Genomic DNA, 22,609 nt, shown 5'->3' with positions numbered 1-22,609 from the left:
CCAGGTGTGTTCCTTTTACGGGTTGTGTGTGCCCTCCTGTTGTAGTTGAACCTTGGTTGCTGTTTGCACATTAATGAGAGAGACTGGCCCTTGGGCTGATTGGTTGTGAGGACTGGCTGTGACTGCAGTGGAGGAGTTGTTGTGCAGGAGTGGATCATACTGAGCAGGATTTGCTTTAGCAGGGCTCTAGTGTCTGCCCAGTCTGCCCTTTGGGTGTGTTGTGCTCAGATGTGGCCCCAGGTGGTGATCCAGCTCAGTCTAAAGTAGCAGGCCATTATGCATGCTTGATAGATAAAAACTGTCTTACAAAATTTAAGATATCTTAGGATTAGATGTAGAAAGGAATTTTGTTAACTAAGAAGTGATTAAATACCTATCAGACAAATCATTGTTTAAATTTAATGAGATGAAATTGCCTTTGATATAAATCTTCTAAGAATGGGCCCAATTACATACAAGTATGCCCAGATAAGATGCCCAGATAAGCTGGATGGACACCTCCAAGACCTAGAATGAGGGTTAAAGAACACAACACAGTGTCCACTGATCTGAGCCACATCAGCAATTAAGACCTTCTAAAAGAGACTTTTTTCATGGAGAAACTTGATGGAGCAATGATTTATCAATTTCTTTTTATATAAATGTTTAGTCATTTAGGCCAGTTGGTGAATTCAGATGAATCATCATTAGATATTTGAAAAACATAAAACTACTAATAAAAGATGATGCTTCAAAAACTAAATAAAATATCTAGTGGGAGAAAGAGAATGTTTTTGATTGACTTAAAAATTGCCTGAAACATATACTTCTTCACAAATTGGCATTCATCATCTGTGTGTTCACAAAAAAAATGACAGGGGACATGCATCACTAATAAAGTTTAATTCTTTCATGCTTTACAGCCTTAACTATAACCAAATATCTAGTTATTTACTTTGATAAGGTAGTGATCACAGAATATTACCTAAAGAATATAAAGGAAAGACAAAAATTTAAGTACTTCCCAGTGAAAAGATAAAATCAATCCCACAAACAGTTGAATAGATTGCATCTAAAACTGCTTATTGATCCCATCATCAACTTGGTTTTTGAGTCCATTAAAGCCTTTACCAAAATCATACATATTTAACAAAATAAATTTACTTGGAAAATAGATTATTTAAAAAAAAATCAATATACCATTCATCTTTCCATTAAAACTAAATGTACAACAAAAGGACATGCAAAAATTTTGGAAAATATCACCAGGTATAAGTGCTAAGTAATATTAAGAGCTTTTCTGGAATAAAGGCCAAAGTTTTAATGGACTTTTTTGTCCTGTGTCAGTCAATAACTCAACAGATTTGGGATAGGAGCCAATCAGGATACAATGTGATTGGTCCATTTCTGAGTGCCTTGAAGACACTAGGACTTGATTCAATTCTATAAGATCCCCACCTAGTCAAGCTGGTCTTTTGTTTTAGGCTTTTACTCAAGGAAGAATGGGCTCTAAAGGACATTCTACACATTTAACAAATATAAAATGACTGCAAAAAATAATTTAAGAAATCTGTGGATTCTAACACATGACAAATGTTATTTCTGTCAAAAATGAATTAAATTAAACTAAGGAATGATAGGATTCAAATAGTATATTGTTTTGAAATAATCACTAGATTTTAATGCATTTTTAAACCCTATACATTGAAATAGTAAGTCGCTATTTTTTTATATAAATTTATAATTTGATATAAAATTAATATGGCATATCAAAAGACAGTACTGGGAAATGATGTACGTGTGTGTGAACTTTTGATTGGATATAATTGGTAAAATTTTAATAATTATAAATATTAACACAAAAAGCCTATTTATGTCCTCTAAATCGTATAAAATATATTCTAGAGATTTTCTTTGATATGTCTTTTATGGAGATAAGAGCTGGGAATAAAAGACGCCATGTATGTGTAAGAAAAACTAGTTAAAAAAATTTTAATAAACAAACTTTTTTCATGCTCAGATAATTTTGCATGTATCATAACCATAATTTTCTCTATAAATATTAAAATATTTATAAGACCTAAGTTACAAACTGATGTCTAGTTATGTTTGGTCTCTAATGCCTAAGACTGCGTTACCTCAGTGTGACTCTTCGTACCACTCTTAAACTAGTTTCCCAGACTTTTATAAAACTAATAATTTTCATAAGTCTCCTATACAAGTTCATATTAAAATATCTAGAGATCATTATTCTCACAATTTATTCCTTCTATACAGTTGATATATCCAAGCAATCTTTCAAAAGTTAAATGGTTGAGAAATTCATTTCTTAAAATTTCCATGTAAAACATTTGTTTCCTATTCAATGTTATGCTCCTCTGACCAGAAAAAAATAAAAACAAACGAAAAATATTTTTTAAAAAATCAAAACCCTCTAGTATTTCTAATCCTCTGTTCATCAATGAATAATTATCTGGAGAACATGTGAACTTCTTATGTTAAAGAGCTATCTAATAATCAGCTCTTAAATCTGTGTCTACTCTAGATAAAATAAGGAATATACGTGGAACAATATAATTTTAACATGGTTACTCTCAAGATACTTTTGTGCACTGCTTCTATAACTAGAACATGATATTCTCCTTGAAACAATTTAAAAGTATAATTTTAAAATTAAAAGTGCATTGTTATATATATATATATATGTGTGTGTGTGTGTGTGTGTGTTGTAATGCTAAGGGTTTCAAAATGTCTAAGATTCTTTCTTTTAGACAAAAATATTATATTCTGCATATAGGCCATTTTTATAGAGTCTAGTATATAGATAATAATAAAGAAGTGATATTTATACTTATATTATAGGGTCCATCTGTCTTTCAATAACTGTTGCCACTTCTCTCGGGCTCTGCTACTCCATTGATATCATTTTTCTTTTCCAGTTTGTGTGACTGAAAGAGGTCAATGGAAGAGGGGAAACGTTGGATCTCAGTCATTAATAATAGGATGCAGTTTTAAAGGGGCCAGCATAAATTCACGAATGCTTCCTGACTCTTCCTCTTCAAATCCACCACTTCTTTCCCTGGCCTCATCCCTGACTCCTGCTGTTGCTGTTGGGCTTTTTAAGTGGTTTCACATCAAAAAAAAAAAAAAAGTATTGAGGCTGAAACCAGCTTTCTCACTTAATGCTAAATTTTAAAAATGAAAACGAGTGCTAATTCTAACTGTAGATAAAAATGCTTAAGGAATGGATGCATTCTTTTAGCAATAAAGACAATCTAGTCTAGGCAAAGTTTCAATCAGATGAAAAACAGTTATTTGTTAGTGCCAGAAGTTCTTCTTGTCGAGTTTTGATTTGAGTAGATTTCAATTTACATGAAATCTACTCACACTTGGATTAATCTGTCCCACAAGTAGATTATTGTTTTTCACACGAAGTCAACTAAGTAAACATCTGAAAAGAAGCTTTATCTGAAGGAGATGATAACAGAAGTAATGAGATCCACCAAAAATAAATGTCAGGACCACAAAGAAAAAAAAGGTATAGATGATAGAGGTTCTGTTCATCCCTCTGGCAACCAAGTCAAAGTAACAACAGAAACATGGAACAAGTAGCAAGGAAAAATCGCCTAGGATCTAGATGAATAAGCCATATAACTGGGGAGAAATTCACAAAGCACCCTGCAACGGCAAAAGGAACGACGGGGCGAGGACGCGGGGCTGCCTGTCTCTAGTGGCTGAGTGGGACGGAGGATGCAGCAGCAGCAGACATCTCTTAAAGGGGCCGCAACTGCTAGCAGATTTTTGTGGTAACAGACCTGCTCGCTCTAAGCACCAGTGCCGATTGGACTGCACGCTGGGGGCACCAGGGACTTACAGGGAGATGTTGTCTGAGTGAGGTGTTAGACGAAACTCGCTCTGTACAGAGTGCTGGGTGTATCCATTGTTCCTTGTTGAGCCCTCCCCACACCCAGTGCGAGGACACAGTGCCGCCATTGAAGTGAGAGCATCGAACTGGATAACAGGTGTCTCTAAGCCCAGAGGATTCCCTGAAACTTCACCTCCCCGAACTCGAAGCCTCATCCAAGCCACCTCCAGATGTATCCTCAGTGAATCAGGTGCTACTTACTGAGCAGCGCCTAGACTCACACTGGAGGCAGCTGGCCTCAGTTTCTGGTATGGCCTTTTGAGGCAACTATAAGCACAGCATCTGTGGATTGCCTACTGAATCTTAACAGGTGGCCCTGGAGGGGCACAGCCTGGGGCTAAGTTTGGCCTGCAGCTGAACACCTCTTAGGACCATGCCACTGGACACCTACTTCACAAATCCACACTAATAAGACCGGGAGACTTAGGAGCTTTGCTTAGTACATAGAAACAGACACAAAAAGGCAGCCAAAATGGGAAGACAAAGAAGCAGAAACCATAAGTGAGAACAGAACAGAGATCCAGAAATAATGGAGTCAAGTAATCTAACAGATGCGGAGTTCAAAACACAGGTTATAAAGATGCTCAATGAACTTCTGGAAAGCGTAGATAAATTCAAAGAACTCAACAAAAAGATAAAAAAACATAAAAATGGAAATGGAAATTATAAAAGGAAACCAGTCAGAAATGAAGAACACATTATCTGAGATGAGAAGTAAATTAAATGGAATAAACAAAGGAATAAACAAAGTGAATAAAGAAGAGGATCGAATGACCTATCTAGAGGATGGGAAAGCCAAGGCACTCAATCAGAAGGGAAAGGAAAAAGATGCTGAGATTATAAAAATAATTTAAGGAGCATATGGGACATTATTAAAGGTCAAAATATCTGTTTCATTGGCATACCTGAAGGAAAACAAGATGTTGAATAGCTATTTGAAGACATAATGATGGAAAACTTCCCTAACCTGGTGAAGGAAATGCATATAAAACCTCAGGATGCTCAGAGAGTCCCAAAAACCAGGGATCCAAAGAGGCCTACACCAAGACACATCATAATGAAAATGCCAAAGGTTAAATACAAAGAGAGAATCTTAAAAGCATCAAAAGAAAAGCAGATAATTACCTATAAGGGAACACCCATAAGACTGGCTGATTTCTCAAAAGAAACTATGCAGGACAGAAAGGTTTGGCAAAAAAAATATTCAACAGGATGAAGATCCAGGATCTATTAACAAGAATGCTTTATCCAGGAAAGCTATCATGTAGAGTTGAAGGACAGATAAAGAGCTTACCAGACAAAAATAAGATAAAGGAATTTATTATCACCAACCCAGTATTACAGGAAATGTTGGAGAGACTTCTTTAAGAAGAAAAATCATGTATCAAAAACAGGAATAAAAAATGGTAACAACTACATTCCTATCAATAGGTACCTCAAATGGAAAAGAATTAAGTGTCCCAACTAAAAGGTAGAGTGGATAAATGGATAAGAAAATAAGACTCCTACATGCTGCCTACAAGAGACTCACTTCAGATTAAAAGGAAGGGGATAGAAAAAGATATTGTTTTGATGAACCTAGAAGGTATTTAAGTCAGAAAGAGAAAGATAAACACTATATGATTTCACTTATATGTGGAATTTAAGGAATAAAAAGAATAAACTAATCAAAAACAGACTCATAAATATAGTAGACAATTTGGTGACAGAGGGGAGTGGAAGCTGGGGGGCTAGGAGAATGGAGTGAAAGGTTAAAGAAGTACGAATCAGTAGCTGATGGATGGTCATGAGCATGGCATAGGGAATGCAGTTAGCATTAATATGTTGGCTAGGTTGAGGGACAGGGGAGGGAGGGAGCAATTGGGAAGATCATTTTATGAACTATATAGGTGTCTAACCAATGTACTGTATACTTGAAACTAATTAAAATAAATAAATTTTTTAAAAAAGAATACATGTTAGAATTAAAACAGTTTGTCTAAAACTACAGGAGCTTAGAAAACTTAATGGGAGAGATCCAAATTATCTTAACAACTGATGGAAAAAGAGGACAGGCCCGAAAAGGTAGTCAGAGGTCAAGATCAGTGATTGCATTTTAAAGCAGTCCATGCAGAGCCATTTCTAGCACTTGAGAATACATGAAAAAGCTCTGCCCTGCCCTCTGAGCTCTTGAGTCTCTCACATGCCTCTTAATACTGGCTCTTTAGAGAAATAAATCTTTAATTTTTCAAATATAACCAGATAAATGCAAATTGAACCTATCATTGCTACCCTATAATCAGCAAATATACATTATTAAAACATAAAAATGGTGACATTTAGCTAAGAAATTTGCTAGATACAAAAAGCACTCAAGCTTTACTTTTAAGGAGTTATTTTCAAATAGAATTTTAGGTTGGTAGTGCTGAGCCAACTCTTATTTATTCCCAAAATAGCGTAAGTCAACCTTTACTGTCCTATTTTTAACAGAAATTGTGAAAATGTACCCAAAAAAGGAGAACCTTATTTTATCACATGAAAGTAGACTTTTTCTTATAGTCTGTAAAATCACCCTATCTGGCCAAATAATTATGATTCAAAAGATACTCCATCTGTTGCTAGCATTGATAAATACGAATCTATTTAGTAGAACCTGGTATTTATAAATTAATACAAGCAAAGTAAAAGATAAAACCCTATGAATTTAGCTAACTTAAAACCAATAAATATTGTTAAAACCATACACAGGTGATGCTTGGAAAAAGCAGGTTATTGAAAGATTTTCATCAGATTTCTCTAAATCTAGGCCAAATAACGGAGGCAAAGTTAACATACAAATATAATCCAAATAACACACCAAATATTATTTTATATTACCAGTTAATATACTGTTGCTAATGGAGTCACATGTACTGGAGGATATCATTAAAATTAGGGTACACGATAAAAAACTGATTTCTGTATTTCAATGTAATAACATAATACTACTTATTAAAGCTAAAGCAATATAGTCATCAAAATTATTAACCATTCAACTAGTGCTAACTTAAAACCAACATAAAACTGCAGAATGGCCCATAAAAATAAGCCAGAAATTATTTTTATTCTTATCTTTAAACTGGGTCAACTGAAATAAAAATAGGAGTGGTGATGAATAATCAGCTCTCATCTTCTCTTCCTGCTATTCAAGGATCAGAAATAACTGATAGAACCATTGATGAAGAAGAAGAAAACAAACTCATTTTTCAGCATTTCTCCTCAATTTCCAGTTTTTGAATTTTTCTAAAAGTGGTCTGGTTTAAAGATAAAATAAGTAATTGGTCTCTGGAGGCCTTACACTTAGAAATTAACTCTCAAGCCTATGTTTATATACATTTTTTTTAGCAGATGTGGCTGTTTCTCTGTATGCTTATTACTTACTTATTAGGCTAAGAAAATATTATATGATTAAGAGAGGATTTAATATTTTTTTAGATTTAATAAATAAAGCAATGCTTAATTTTCCTGCAAGATATATTAACTCAAAAATGTCAATGATAATGGCTAATTTAAAAAAATCTATTTCCCTACCTAATTTGAACGATCTACCTAATAAAATGTCAAACTCAACAAAATATCAAAATAGACCATCTAGAAACAATGTCAAAAAGTTTGATGCCTTTTATATATGATAAAGGATTTTCATAAATTGGGGAAGAAAATTGTTATTTAAGGTAAAACACTGATATAATCAACTATTTGACAAAAAATCACTATAGAACTTCATTTTATATCCTATACACAAAATAAATCTCAGATGACTAATGTGGTCAATGTTAAAAATGTTTAAAGTGACATAAGTTTATTTAGAAATATGTTTATCTTATTAGATTAGAAGGAATTTAAAAAGCAATACTATGTTTATTATAATTTAAACTGCTAAAACTAATAAAATATTAAATAACAACTAATATGCTTAAACATTTTAACATAGAAGATATCTATATGTTTTAAAAGCAACATAACATAGAAAACCGAATATGATCTCGTCACTAAACAATATGTATAGAAAGTAAGCAAATCAACAAAGTTGTTAATTATGTGTGGATGTGAAATATTAACTTTTTCTGTTTTTGAAGATTTCTTTTTACATTAAACAAAAAGAATTAAATATTATGAGGTTTTTCTATATTGCATAGTATATATAAAATTAATCTAGACAATCTGTTCTCCCTAGCTCTTTGTTAACCTTAACTTCTGTGTGCTCCTTGATTATTCCCAAGTTGACAGGGAAATATTCCATTTTTTCTGGATAAATTATAATCGCCTTTTTAACAGCAGATCTCCTCATTTTAAGCAGATGGAAAATTAGTTCATCTGTTTCCTTAGTAAATAGGGTTTAAAATGGTAAAAAGTATATGTTTTAAGTCTACATTTAGAGAAGACAAATCAATTCTATGTCATGATTTCAAGAAAGTACTAGTAATGACTTTCTCTCCTCAAAAATATTTCTAGCAATTCAATCAATTTTTTTTTTAATTCTCCATTAGCGATATATTTCTTTGGTACAAATATCTCTCTTTTAAATGACAACAAAAAAGCTCTTTAGAAGCAGCTAATTTAAGTTTCATCAGCCATTAGTAAGAATAATAATAAGGTGAACACGATTTTCAAAATTCTTCCTGAGAACAAGTTGTGAAAAGGAGTAGGGCAGAGTTAACACAAGACCATCCTCTGTGGGAGACAGGGCACCTAGTTAAGGGGAAAGACAATAGCTGTTAGAAGGGGTAAGAAGAAGAAGAGGATCTCTTCCTAATATTCATCTCTGTGAATTACAGATCCTGAAAATACATAATACTGAACTGTCTTTCAGTGACAGGAATTCACTCATGAAGATGTTCTTAATTTTCAGTTGATACTAGGATGAATTTTATAAGCTTTGCTTTGGATATAGTTATGAATTTGGGGATTTAATTGGTGGTAGTATGAAAGCACCCTAGAAGAAGCCCTGAACAGTTATAAATTAATATTCTGGAATAGCTATTTTAAGGCTCCAGGGTACACAAAATCTTTGATGCTGTACAGCAATACATTGGGAGAAGCTATTCAAATACAAATGAAATAATTCATTAAAATTCACAACTGCATTACATTACATTTACTTTGAATTGGAATCCCAACTTGAAAGCACCATGTCTCATTCTGCCTATATTATGATTAAGGAATGTTGGTACTTAATTAATATTACAGAATTATTAAAGGTTAGATTTTGTAACCACCCAGAATTAATCTGTATTTTTTAAAAAGAGTAGAGGTTCCATAAATTCTGTTATGCTGTTAACTATGGCAAGAATTACTTCTGTTAATTTCAATGTACCCACTGAATTATAATTATATATTTTTTATTCTTGTTTTCTAGATCATCACACACACATACACACACATTTTAAAACAATTAAGGGGATTTTAAGAGATTTACATACATCTTCCTCTTGGACATGTCAGCACATTCCCTATTAGCATCAAGAATAAGGTTTTGACTGGTTTTAAACTTCCAACTGTAATTCCACTTGGGTTGAAAACACCTATTTACCTATAAAAACAACACAGCTGCAAAGCATACTAAAATGGGATTTGAGAAACCAAAGCAGATGATACTCTGAATTTGATTCATTATATTTCTTTATAATATGCTTTTGAAATAAAATCATATCTAAAATATTTGGCCCAAGAAGAGAAAATCAGTTTGCCTTCTTTGCATGCTTATCACAACTGTTTCAATAATGTATAGTTCATGTATTCTCCAGCTCAACTTTGCATAAGCCAAGCTGTTACATTACTTTCCTTATAGTTCTGCAACAGGTCCAGAAACATGTGCCATTTTAGGAGAAAAGTGGCATATGGAAGGAAATATGTGTTTTGTATTTTTAGTTTATTCTGATCTAAGTAGTAGGTAACATTTAACCAGTGCTTACTATGTGCCAAACATTGTGCTATGATCACTAATTGCTATGTCTCCTAATTTAGAAACTACTATTAAATTAATTTCACAGGTAACGTGACATTGAGGCACTTGGAGTTCAAGTATGTGGTCCAAAATTACACAACTAGTAAAAACTCATTAGGTTTCAAAAACGGGCAGTCTGCTGCCACAGCCCACACCCATTACATGTCTCAAAGTGGGCTAAATGGTATCACCATTTAGCTCCATCTCCCTCATTTCAATAATTTTTGTTCAGATTTCATAGTGACAAGAGCATTGATATTTGGTAAATACTTGTTGGATGAATTCCTACTAACAGGTGTTTTTTCTGTTTTTTTTTTTTTCAGTCTAATATTTGAAGAATTCAGGCTTCGTAAAATAAAAAGACTAAAGGAGAGTCTATCTTCTCAATCAAATGGAGAACACTTTTGTAAAACACTTTAATCCCAGTTCCTTTTCCATTATATAATAATGGAAATAATAAATAAGTGGACAATTCTATGTAATTTTTGGTAGCATTGTGGCCCAGACAGAATTTCAATCAAGTAGTATTAATAGTATAGCAAATTTTAACATCAATATATTTGTCAATGTGACTTGATAGACAAATCATTTAGGGTGGTAAAACAATATAATCTCAAATAGTAATGGTAAAATTGATGTCCAGACACATTAAATCTGACATTTGCTACCTGGACACTAATGATTTCTCTACATGTTAAACACAAAGGGAAAATATTCTTCTTTTTGACAATGACTGGTACAACAATGAAAAGTGACTTTGGGAAAAAAAAAAAGACATTTGCTTAGAGGCCTACATTAGTAACTGACTGCTTTTGATTTAAATGGCAAAGAACCCATTTTCTTATGATTTTTCAAGGAAACAATAATTATAAATACTGCATTAATCTGGTCTAGTAAGCACATTTCAGAATTTTTTTTTTATCCTGGTACATCTTGGTCAAAAGGAAAATTGACAATATTCATCAACAGACAGATTTTAAATACTTTGATCCAATGATTCTGCTTGTAGGAATGTATCCTTAGAAAATTAACAGGTTTATTTAACAATTATATGTTTAAGAATGCTCTTCAAAATCTTATTTATAATAGTAATAACTTGTCAAAGATAGAAATGTTTTTTATATATGTATATGTATATATGTATTTGTATGTGTATATATGTATATGCAGATATATAGGAGAGGTTAAATAAAGTATGTACATCCAAAACATGAATTAGTAAAAATTGGTTAAAGTTATGTTCCTAAAGAACATTCAGTAGCCTTGAAAAAAAATTGCATATATATGTGTATATATATATATATCTTTTATATAAAAAAAATTATCTATAGGTTTTAATAATGGGTAATTCTTGCCATTTTCCTTTATAACATACTTTTAAAAATATTCTAATTTTTACCATGAAGTTCCAACAACACAAAAAATTAAAGGTTATTAAATTTATGAGATATAATAAACATCTAATAAATAAAATGAGATAGCCCAAAGATTGATATCTAACAAATCATGTATTACTCCTGAATAACACACTTGCTTAATATAGGCAAGGTAATTCATGGCTATAGTAGACTTAAAAAAAAATTAAGGTCATCACAACTTCATGAAGAGATTTTCATATATTCTAGGATATTTCGTGTTTATTAAGTTACATTATAAATTGCTGAATTGATTTAACATTTTGTCCTAAATGCCTACTCCAAATATCAGAGCAAAGTATAATTCATAAAATATTATGGGATCAGTTTACATTAAACAAAATACAAGTCCATTAAACAGCTCCTTTTAAATGCACATAACAAATGCCTCTAAATTTTTCTAGTATAGACCAATTACTCACCAGGGAATCATTTCTTCCTTCATTCTCAAATTTTGGTTTTGAAAATTTATAGTGGTAAAGTGCTAACTTGTACTTTTTCATGAATCATAAACCATGCCTGACACTTTCCAGGTACATCCCAACAACAGCAGGAGTTCAGGAGATGAAATGCTAAGGAAAAACTGGAGAGTTAAAAAAGGCTGTTCCATTACTAGATGAGAAGACCTGAGGGCTGTACAGCCATGAAGAGGACCATGTTCATCTGAAGCCCAATGGACTGGATATGCAAAGAAAGTAAACAAACTGCTCAAATAAGTTTCTCTTAAGGTCCCTGGAGCCACACCAATAAAGAGCTGTGAGAAACAACCTTTTTCCTGTTTAAGTCCCAACCTTGTCCACTCTATCATTTTAATTCTTGATGTTTCCAGAACTATGTCAGCCGATGAGTATATTCAAGTGCTAGTGGGTCAGTTCCACCAGTATATTCCACAAGCACTCACTCTACATGTCCCTCACTAATTCATTTTTCTCTCACCTTGAAAACAGCTTACCTCTACCCTCTGCTTTCATTGATCAGTACATTCTGCCGCTCCTGCCTCCTGAATACTTCTTGGGTCCTTCTTCTAATTTCTATCACCACTGACACTACCTGAGTGGAGATGCTTACTTACCACAGAAAAAGCAATGCACCTCCCTCAAAAGGTCTCTCTTCTACCTTATCTCAATATCTCCTCTTGGCTATTTTCCACAATGCTGACATATAATCTTTTGAAAAATCAAGTGATCATAAAAATTTCTAGTGAAAAATCCTTCAATATCACTCCAGTTTATTAGAGTAAAATTCAAAATCTATGATTTATAAGCCTCCTTGATAGATTTGTATTACATACTAGAAGACCAAGCATGTGTGAAAAAACGATTCGTTCAGCTTCGAGTAATTTGTCTAAAGTTCTACAACCAAAATTTGGAAAGAACCTACCCCTCATTTCAGTAAATGTATGTTTTATATCTTATTTAAAGACTAGTATTATTTTTACTTCGATTTACATATTTAAGATGGAGAGATTTAGAAGTACTGAAGTCTTGTGAATTGTCTGAATTTAGCTCTGCCATTTTGAGGTGACTTTTTCTATCTCACTGGCTTTATGTCTCTCCATTTCCACACTGTGACAATCCTTCTCCAGTCTTTCTAAAATACCTTCAAATTCTAGAACATGTTGTGCTCCCTCATGCCTCCAAAGCTTTGTATTTTTGTCTCACCTGAGTGAAACAGTGGTCTCTCCCTCCTTTCTTCTAGGAGAATTACCTATTAATTCATTTAGCACGTTTCAGCTTTAACTTCTCCAGAAATGCTCCCTTAGGTCAGGCCTCAAACCACACAATATTGTAGGTATGCTCCCCACTCACTTTCTGCCACACAATCTTTACTGACCTCAACACCCAGTATTTGTCAAACTCTCTACTCAATATTTACTATATCTGTCCACTTACTTGAAAGGATTTGAGGTGTTTCACTACAAAACTGAGTGCAATAGCCACTGGGATGAGCAAGGAGAAAGGCAGAATAGGCAGCCTCAGTACTAAAGACCTGTGGTCCCTAAGGCAAAACCTGGTGTGCCATGTCAGTCATCTACCTTTGGGTGTCTCCAAATCTCCCTAACCTTCTGAATAACCTACCTTGTTTGTCAAGATTATAGAGTAAGGAGACTTTGCTCTAAATTCAGTAATTCTTTCAGTATATTAACATCCAGCAGACTGTGTTCATGTAAAATTTGTAATGTAGAATGCAAGTAGAAGTTAGCAATTTTAATTTTTATACATAATGCCACAGATACTATCTATATATAATAATGTAATTTATTGGCTGATGTGTGCCGAAGACAAATCTTTCAAAATACATATAGCTAGAAATCCAGGAAGCAGAAAAGTAAATGAAAGGTGACATTTATTTGTCTCTTCAAAAAAACCAACATCGTCCACAAATAATTTATCAATTTGGAAGCTACTAGCATGACTTCATTCTAAAAAGTTTTCAACCAATAATAAACATTCTGCATTTACAGAAAATATCATCTGCTTCAAATTAGGAGTTCTAGATGACCTGTGTGAACTGAGCATGACATTTAAACTCTGTGAATCTCAGCTTATTCAGTATTAAATGAACTTGCCTCTCATTAAGATATTTCTCTATATCTAAAATCTAATAATTCAGTAATATACGAAGCCCTGTGATGAGTACAAAGGAAAGATGTGGGTTACCAGAGGAACCAAGAGAACCTACAAATTGACTATAATTTTCATTTTTAAGACTAAAATATTCTGAAAGCTATTTTTAAAATTAACATATTTTTTGATAAATGTGAAACAGAAATACCAAGTTATATTTTCAGTGAAAATTTTTTTCCAAAGAAATATAGTTTTCTTAACCCTATCTTAAATGCAAAATATTATACCCTATTAAAAGTTTCCCTTCTCTTACCAGGGGTATTAGTGGGGTCACAGAAAGTTAGATTCTAGTTTCTGAGGAATACATGTATGTACTAAGTACTTTTTTGTACCAATTAAAAAATCTGTATATAATGTAAGTCCCTTGCCTAAATGATGTTTTAATGAATAATGAAGTATACTGATCCAAACAACCCCTTTTTAGTTTCCTAGAAAATAGTCAATTAAAAAAATGGAGAACCTTGCCTCTCTGAAAATAGTTCAAGTATATGTGCATACACTTGAGGCCTCATCACTAAAAAACGATCTGTGGAATGAAGGCATAAAAAAATATTCACTTTTTTAAATGTCAATCAACGTCTGACAGCTAGAAAATAACTCACCAACTTGTTATTAGAATGGAAAACAACACTCGTTTCAAAGTATATTAAAGGACTGATGAGACAAAAATAGCTATAAAAAATAGAATCATATTCTCAGTTGTCAGTTGAAGAAAATAGATTTTTTTCCCTAGTACTTTGCCACTTCTATGAGGGCTTAGGAGAAATAAACTCTGATTTTGAGAATTACTGAATAAGAATGGTGTAATCTCACAAGTAAGGACTGAAGTGATTGCAAGAGCTAAAACCTCTAATCAGCTGCCAATTTCTATGAGTCCTGCTAAATAGCCTTGGGAAGGAATTGCTACAAAATTTCCTCTCTTCTTTTTCCCCAATTACTGATATATATTTTTCACATACGGGTTTGCTGGTAACAAATATTCAATTGATTTTGCATTTTGAAAAACAAGTCCGAACTTGAAAGAAAAAAAAAAATGTGTTTCAATAAATAAGAAGGCCATTCAATGCATTACCAAGTCCTTAAAAACATTTTACCATGAAGGTTTTGATCACATGCCATATTAAAACAAGGGCCTTTAGATCAGTAAAGAAAACAGCTTCAAAAAGCCTACTTATTGATGGAAGTTTCTACATGCCACAACTAAAAATCACTGGAATTATCACCTGAAAGTGAGTAATATGTAAATGTCGCTTCCAAATTTCTTTTATCTCAAACTTGTTCATTAAAAATGCGCCTTGCTCCCCACCTGAATTTAATATGACTATTGGAAATTACATTTGGATGTTAGGAAGAAAGCAATGCATTCATTTTAAGAATTTTAACTTAGAAAACTCTGATGCATTATGAGGAAAGCAGAGTCCAGAATAACTTTATGACAGCTGCCCATAAAACATGGTTTGTGAGTCACCGCGGGGGCCTCCTGAGCACAACATCCTCTTCACTATCTGCCATTAGAGTCCTTGTCTTTCAGTCTTGAGAGATTCTCTACTAAACTTGAACCCACTGGAAAATAAAACATCTTAAGTCATTATCCCTAACTCACATTTGGCTCAGAGTTGGCAACCACTTGAGTGCAAAGACTCGTGGGGATGGATGGACAATATAGTCAATGGGAATGAGGACAAGGAGAAGCCCAGATAAATGGAGGTAGGGTAGCATCACACATATGATTTATCTACTTTACCACTTAGCCTGGAACCAGCCCCAAAAGTTAATTTCCAAAAATACTGGTAGAATCAAAACTAAACTCAGGTCATATTCTCAGACTAATGTTCTGGAAACTCTGATACAAATGCAAATCGAACATGAATTTGTTTACCTTTTCTATAATTTGTCATTTCAAGAATGTTATATGAATGCATTCAAACCATATATACATACCTTAGTAGGTTGCTTATCACCCAGCATAATTCTTCAAGATCCATACAGGTTGTTGTGTGTATCAGTATTTTGAGTTTTTGTTGTTATTCTTTTCTGAGTATTCCGCCATGCTGTGGATGTACCATGGTTTGTTTAGCCATTTACCCACTGAAGGACATCTGGGTTGTTTCTAGTTTAGGGCTATTGTAAAAAAAGCTGCTATAAACATTTGGGTACAGATACTTACTTATATACACATAAGCCTTCATTTTTCTGGAGTAAGGGCTCAGGAGTGCAATTGTTGGGTTATATAGTAGTTATATGTTTAGTTTTTTAAGAAACTATCAAACTTTTTTCTAGATGGTCTAATTCTTTTTATTTATTGCTAAATTCTCTTTGCTAATATATTTTTTAAAAACTTTGGTATCTCCACTAATAAGATATATTGGCCTGTAATTTTATTTTCTTGCACTGTCTTTGTTTTGTTTTAGTATCAGGGTAATACTAACTCCACAAAATGAATTGGGAAGTGCTCTCTCCTTTCCAGTTTTCTTTAAAAAAGTCTGTGTAGAATTGGTATTCTTCAAATTCTCCATAGAAATCATCTGGATTTAGAGATCTCCTTTTTGAGAGTTTTAAAATTAACAAATTCAAGTTCCTTAATCATTATAGAGCTATTCGAATTATCTATTTCATATTGAATGGGTTGTGATAGTTTGTGTTTTTTGAGGAATTATTCTATTCTGTAAATACTGACAAATTTATGTGTGTAGAGTTGTTTATAGCATTCTTTATTATCTTTTTGATGTCTGTATTGATATCCTCTGTTTCATTACTTATATTGGCAATTGTTGTCTTTTCTCTTTTGTCAGTTTTTCTAAAGGTTTGTCAATTTTGTCGAACTTTTCAAAAAACCAGCTCTTGTTTTTTTTTTTTTTTCCTGTTTTACATTTCAGTGATTTGTGTGCTTTATTATTTCTTCTTTTTGTTTTGGATTTATTTTACTCTATTTTTATAGGTTCTCAAGGTGGGAGTTTAGATTATTAATCTGAGATTTTTCTTTTTTTCTAATGTATGCATTTAGTGCTATAAATTTTCTTCAGCACTCTTTTAGATGAGCCCCACAACTATTGATATGTTATATTTTAATAATCATACAGTTCAATGTATATTTATTTCCTTTGAAGCTTCCACTTTAACCCATGGATTATTTAGATGTATGTTGTTTAAGTGTTTGTAGATTTTTCTAGTTTGTTTCCATGTAGTTGGAGATACTGTATATACTTTAAATTCTTCTAAATTTAAAGTATATACAGTATGTCTTAGAACATGCTTACTTTCCACCTGAAAAAAAAATGTAGATTATTTTGTTATCGAATAAAGTGTTTATAAACATCTATTAAATTTTGGTTATAAAACCCACAAATAAAGCCCACAAATAAATAAATTTTACTCTCCATAAACAATGAATATCCATTAATTAAATTCAGGGGTGCTATATCACTTCCATCACAAATCAATATTTTTTTAATGAATGGTACTGAAGGGATCTTAAATTAAACTTCCTAGCTCTATTCTCTCAGACTCTACACATTATTAACATGTGCAAAAACTGTATTCACACTTGATAAGTTTTAATGTGTTCCTATATGGTAACAAGCATGACCCTCACACAACTCTACTTCTGGAATGTTTGCTAGACATGGTTAGTATCTCCATTTGTGCTAACGATTAAATTAATGCAACTAATTCAAAACCTACATTTTACATTCACTTTCTGCACTGCAAAACTTTAGTTACTGAGTTAGTATAGCAGAGTGGTCGGATTTGAACCTTGGCTCTCACAATAACTAGTTGAGTGACATGTACAAGTTAATTAACAGCTTCCTAGCTCAGATTTCTAATCTTTAAAATGGGAATAATGACACTGTGCACCTCAAAGGGTTATGTAAGAATTAAAAGATTTAATATATGTGAAAAACTTAGAGATCCGTGCCTGGTAAAGAGTATACCTACCACGTGTGTTAGCTATAATTACACACCACTATGATGGGAGAAAGGACAAAACTGTCAATGAAATTCAACATCCTAATTTGACTTACTATGTCACTATTTCAATGGTAATAAAATAAACCAGCAACACAAATAAAAGTAAATAAACCTAAAAAAGTAAATGAAAAGGACTGGTCATTTCTGGCATATGAGGTTTTTCACTGTCATGCTTCACAAACTGTGATCCAGAATACACACTGCTAAATCTACTCAGGTCTAAATAACACATTTCACTTTTTTAAAATTCAACTCCCTTAATCTGCTTCAGAAAACTGTGAAACGGAGCAGTCTGTCCTTGTAAAGACAAAATATGCTTAGACTTCAGTAAACAACAAAAGTCCAAGAGCATCATCATCTTTTAACAACTGGTCTAGTATAACAGAAATGGAAAAGATTCTTCTTTGTTTAACAAATGAAAATCATTTCCAAGTCTTTGTGAATATTTTTCCCCCAATCTCACTGTTATAATCAATAACAGTGGATTAATATTATTTGTTGACAAAAATCATACTATGAAAAAGATAAAACAAAAGATAAAAAGAACTCTAAATTGCCTCCTATCTCCACATTGTTATTAGTAAAATGAATGAGAGCATTTGTATAAGTAAATACAAGTCAGACAGGTTAGGTTTTTCAGCTAAGGGAATGTCTCTCACTGTACCTCATACAGACATCAAAAACATTATTCTAATTTTTATTGACATGTCATGAGCTGGAGTGCTTAGAAAAGCAAAACTTCTCGTGTTTACTAATCCAATAATTAAGATAATCAGAATAAAGATCATTAATATCCATCCCAGAAAATAATTTATTTATATATTAATTTATAATTTTGAGAAGAAATACCACCCTTTTTTGGTAAACATTGTAGAGTGAGCATAGAAGGTACCTTTTGTTTTTCAGATGCACACATACAACCATATATATTAGTGTGTTGTTAATAATCAAGTAAATAAAATAGAAATTAATTAAGCATCCACATAAAACCATGTTGGACACTGAGAGAAAGCAAAATTCTTGCCTTCAGAGTTTAGAGCCCAGCCAAAGTGACAACCGTATGTCATAACAGTGAATCTTAAACTTTACATATCTGTATAACACGTTTGAATATTAGAATTTTGGATAGGATATATAAAGAAATAAATGACTCAAAAATAACAATACTTGTATCAATAACAATCCCTAACAGTCACTACTATTGGATGCCTTAGCAAACAACCATAAAAGCATCTGCATGTCTTACATTCTTCCCTCTGTGAGCATTCTTCCCACTGAGAAGAGCTACCTTCCCTGACCAAATTCTTTGTTATACTCAGGAGAAAACATTCACTCAAGTTCCAGTAAATATATGATCTTCCTTTGATGCTGACTTGATGTTTTAATATGTCTCTTGAGTGACAAGGATTATAGGAGACCAGCACAGAAAAACGCAATGATGAGCTGCACTAGTCAGTAACTATTCCACAATAGAAGTACTCGAACTGGGTCTTGAAGGATAAATAAAATTTGGATAGAAGGGGATTTATGATATCAAGAGGACTGTGAACAGGCCTTAGGGGAAAACACAAGACATATTTGAAGGCCAATGAAGTACATCTGGAAGACTGAGGTAGTGTATTTGATAAGCTGAATAGCTTATAAAAATGCTAAGCATATAAATTAAATACAAATTTAATAGATTTAAAATATCAAGCTAATAGGTTTCAAATCTATTCTATAAACAAAGGGAAAAGCCACTGAACATTTACTAGCAATGCTTTTATTCTGATAGCAGTGTGATGAAGGGAGTTGGAAAGGACAATAATGGTGGTTACTCTCTTTCTTGATTGAAAAAAAATGCAATTTTTTGTACAAAAATGGATTAATATTCCAAACCCCATTCACCCATCCACTCAATAGAAATTACATGAATGATATAACTCAGAATAAAGTGCTGTATTTTATTTGAATGGCCAGTTTCCTGCCTTTTATATAACTTTTTCCCAGCCCACCCAGCCATTGCCCCCCATGTACACATACAAATAGAGCACTAGTTTAGAGAAATAAAAATAGAAATCTTGGAAGTGGAAAGATCTGGGTTTGAATTCCACTGCTGCTACCTTGTGATATCAAGCAAATTAATTAAAATTTCTGACATTCAGCTATTTCAAATGTGGAACTGAAATGGCAACACTCAATTGTATTTTAGGTACAATATTAAGAAAGTTAATTTAATAACCTTTTACCTGCCAAGTGAAATAAAAGGCCACTCACCTAGAATTAATAGTTTATGCTTTTTTGTCTTGAATTATGTGGGTGAGAGTTTTTTTTTTTTTCTTAAACATGTACACACATGAGCGTGCGAACACACACACACACACACACAAAGCAATAGATTGGCAAGAATGAAGCAAGGCTACACATTTACATTTGCCAGAAAATGAAAAGAGGACTGAGCTGGTTTCAGCTGAAAGATCAGCAATTGTTTCAGAAAACAGTCCGCACTTTCAGCTGAAAATGTAGGAAATGGGGTGGTACAAATGAGGGCCTTCCTTGATTGTCCCAAATATCTGTAGGATAATGAATGTGCCCTTCCATCTGTTTAATGGGAGCCCACTACTCCACTATTTAAATGAAGGCAGGATCCTTTCAAACAGGAGAAATATGAAAAAAAAAAAAAGAAATGGCAACACTCACCTTACATCATAATGATAATTTAATCATGTCCCCTAAAGTGAGTGACATAAAGTAAGCACACAATCAATGTGTATTGAATACATTTCTTATTAAAAACTATATAGCTTTGTTGCTTTTAAAGCTCAGAATATTTTTTTATCTCTAAAATTAGTTTTGCTTTCATAAATATATATAAAAAATCTTATTTTTCAGCTCTCTTTGATTGAACTCATTTGATATAAATGTTATCCACTGACAAATCTTCCCTCAACTTAACGGTTTATTTACTTGATGATTACTCTCCTCATTAAGAAATTCTAGTGATGTTAGTTAATCCATATAAAATGATAAATTGTTCATGAATGTTATGTAATGTTAAACTGAATACCCCACTTTCCTTGAGAATTTTTTGAAAAACAAGGCAGAAAAAGTATATTTGTATACAACTTTAAATTTTAAAAAAAATTATCAACATAGACAAAGCCTACTAATCAGCACTTTGTTGATGGATGTTAGTTACCTAACTTGTGCAGAAATAAAGGATAATTTGAATGGCATGTGTTTTACTTTTGGCACAAGAAACTGTGACATTTCAATATGGCAATGACTGAAATCTGTTGCTTCCAAGAATAAATCTTCTAAAATTAACTTTGCCAATCACGAGGCATTCCTACCTCACGCTCCAAAAAATTCCAAATTTGTGTCCCTAGAACTATCCCAAAGTCTAACATTTCTTAGTAAACATCTAAGCGTTTTACTGATAAAAGCTTAAACTCAGATAAGCTCACACTTTTTATCTGAAAAGATAATTTTGCTACTTATTTTTGTGACTCAGAGCCAAAAGAACAACATGATTTTAATCAAGCAAACAAACAGACCTGAAACAATTCAAAGAGCTCTATTCGGTACTTTGAGACGTGAAAAGTTTTTTTTAGAGTTAAAAAATTGTTATATGTCTTGTAAATAAACCCTCAATATAGTTCATTATGATTTTTCTAATCATGCTCAATGAATAATAATTTACTTCTAATTGTACATTGTATAGTACCTTCTATAATTCATCTAAGTGATGAATGTAGTGTTTCTTGTAGAAGAAAAGATAAAATCTATCATTTCAACAAACCTTAGACATTTATTAATTTGCATACCAAAAAGGCATGTTTTATTTTCTTAGTTGAGCATGCTAAAGGTGTATAAATATAATCATATGGCATTCATAAGTTGAATGTCTATTAAAATCAACCTTTCTAAGGAATCTGAAGCCTGTATTATATAGAAATTTTTAAAAAGTGGTAATTAGGAATATTGATTGGCTAACCTGAGAAAAAACATACCAACAGGATCTCTCTAAGCCTATAAACATCTGGCTATATTTTTAACCATCATTAAAGAGCAATTACTGATTTTTGAGAATTGTGCTAATTATAATCTATTCCAATCTGTTTTAATAATATTATACTAATGAATTAAAATGAAATTTAAAAGATAGTTGTATGTTTGTAATGTTAGGTTATGATCACAAAAATAACTTTTTAAAAGAGGATTTTGGGGAGAGGAAAATATACCAATGGAGAAAGATAGAGGTTAAGGATAAATTAGATTTGGAAAAAAATTAAACGTTCATCACCAAAAGAATGTATAAATCACATGGTACATTCATAATACATTGTATAGTAAGTTAGCCTGTACAACAGCTAAGATGAATAAACTAGAGATATATGAATCCTCATGGATTTAAGTTCAAAACAATATTTTATATTGCTTATAAATACATACATGTATTAACAAAAAATAAAGCCCTCTGAAGGGTGAAAAACAGCAAATTTAGGATGGTAGTTTTTTCTGAGAAGGGAAGGTAATGTAATCAAACACAAATATTACTCAGCCATAAGAAGAGATGAAATACTGCCATTTGCAACAACATGGATGGACCTCGAGATAATCATGCTAAGCGAAATAAGCCAGAGAGAAAAAGTTGAAAACCACATGATATCACTTATATATGAGATATGAACCTCAAAGCAGCAAATGAATAGGATAAACAAACAAAGACTCATGGACATGGACAATA

At 32.5% G+C, this 22,609-nt stretch overlaps 1 protein-coding gene across 1 annotated transcript in view; it reads right to left on the bottom strand.

The window, feature by feature from the left end:
- The window catches only part of PCLO (piccolo presynaptic cytomatrix protein), a 349,327-nt gene that overhangs the window by 272,559 nt on the left and 54,159 nt on the right, over window positions 1-22,609 (bottom strand).

Source organism: Pteropus medius, unplaced genomic scaffold (assembly GCF_902729225.1).
Source record: "Pteropus medius unplaced genomic scaffold, Ma_sr-lr_union100, whole genome shotgun sequence".
NCBI classification, from domain to species: Eukaryota; Metazoa; Chordata; class Mammalia; order Chiroptera; family Pteropodidae; genus Pteropus; species Pteropus medius.
Note: the sequence above shows the minus strand (reverse complement) of the source record. Positions and strands in the feature narration are given on the sequence as shown.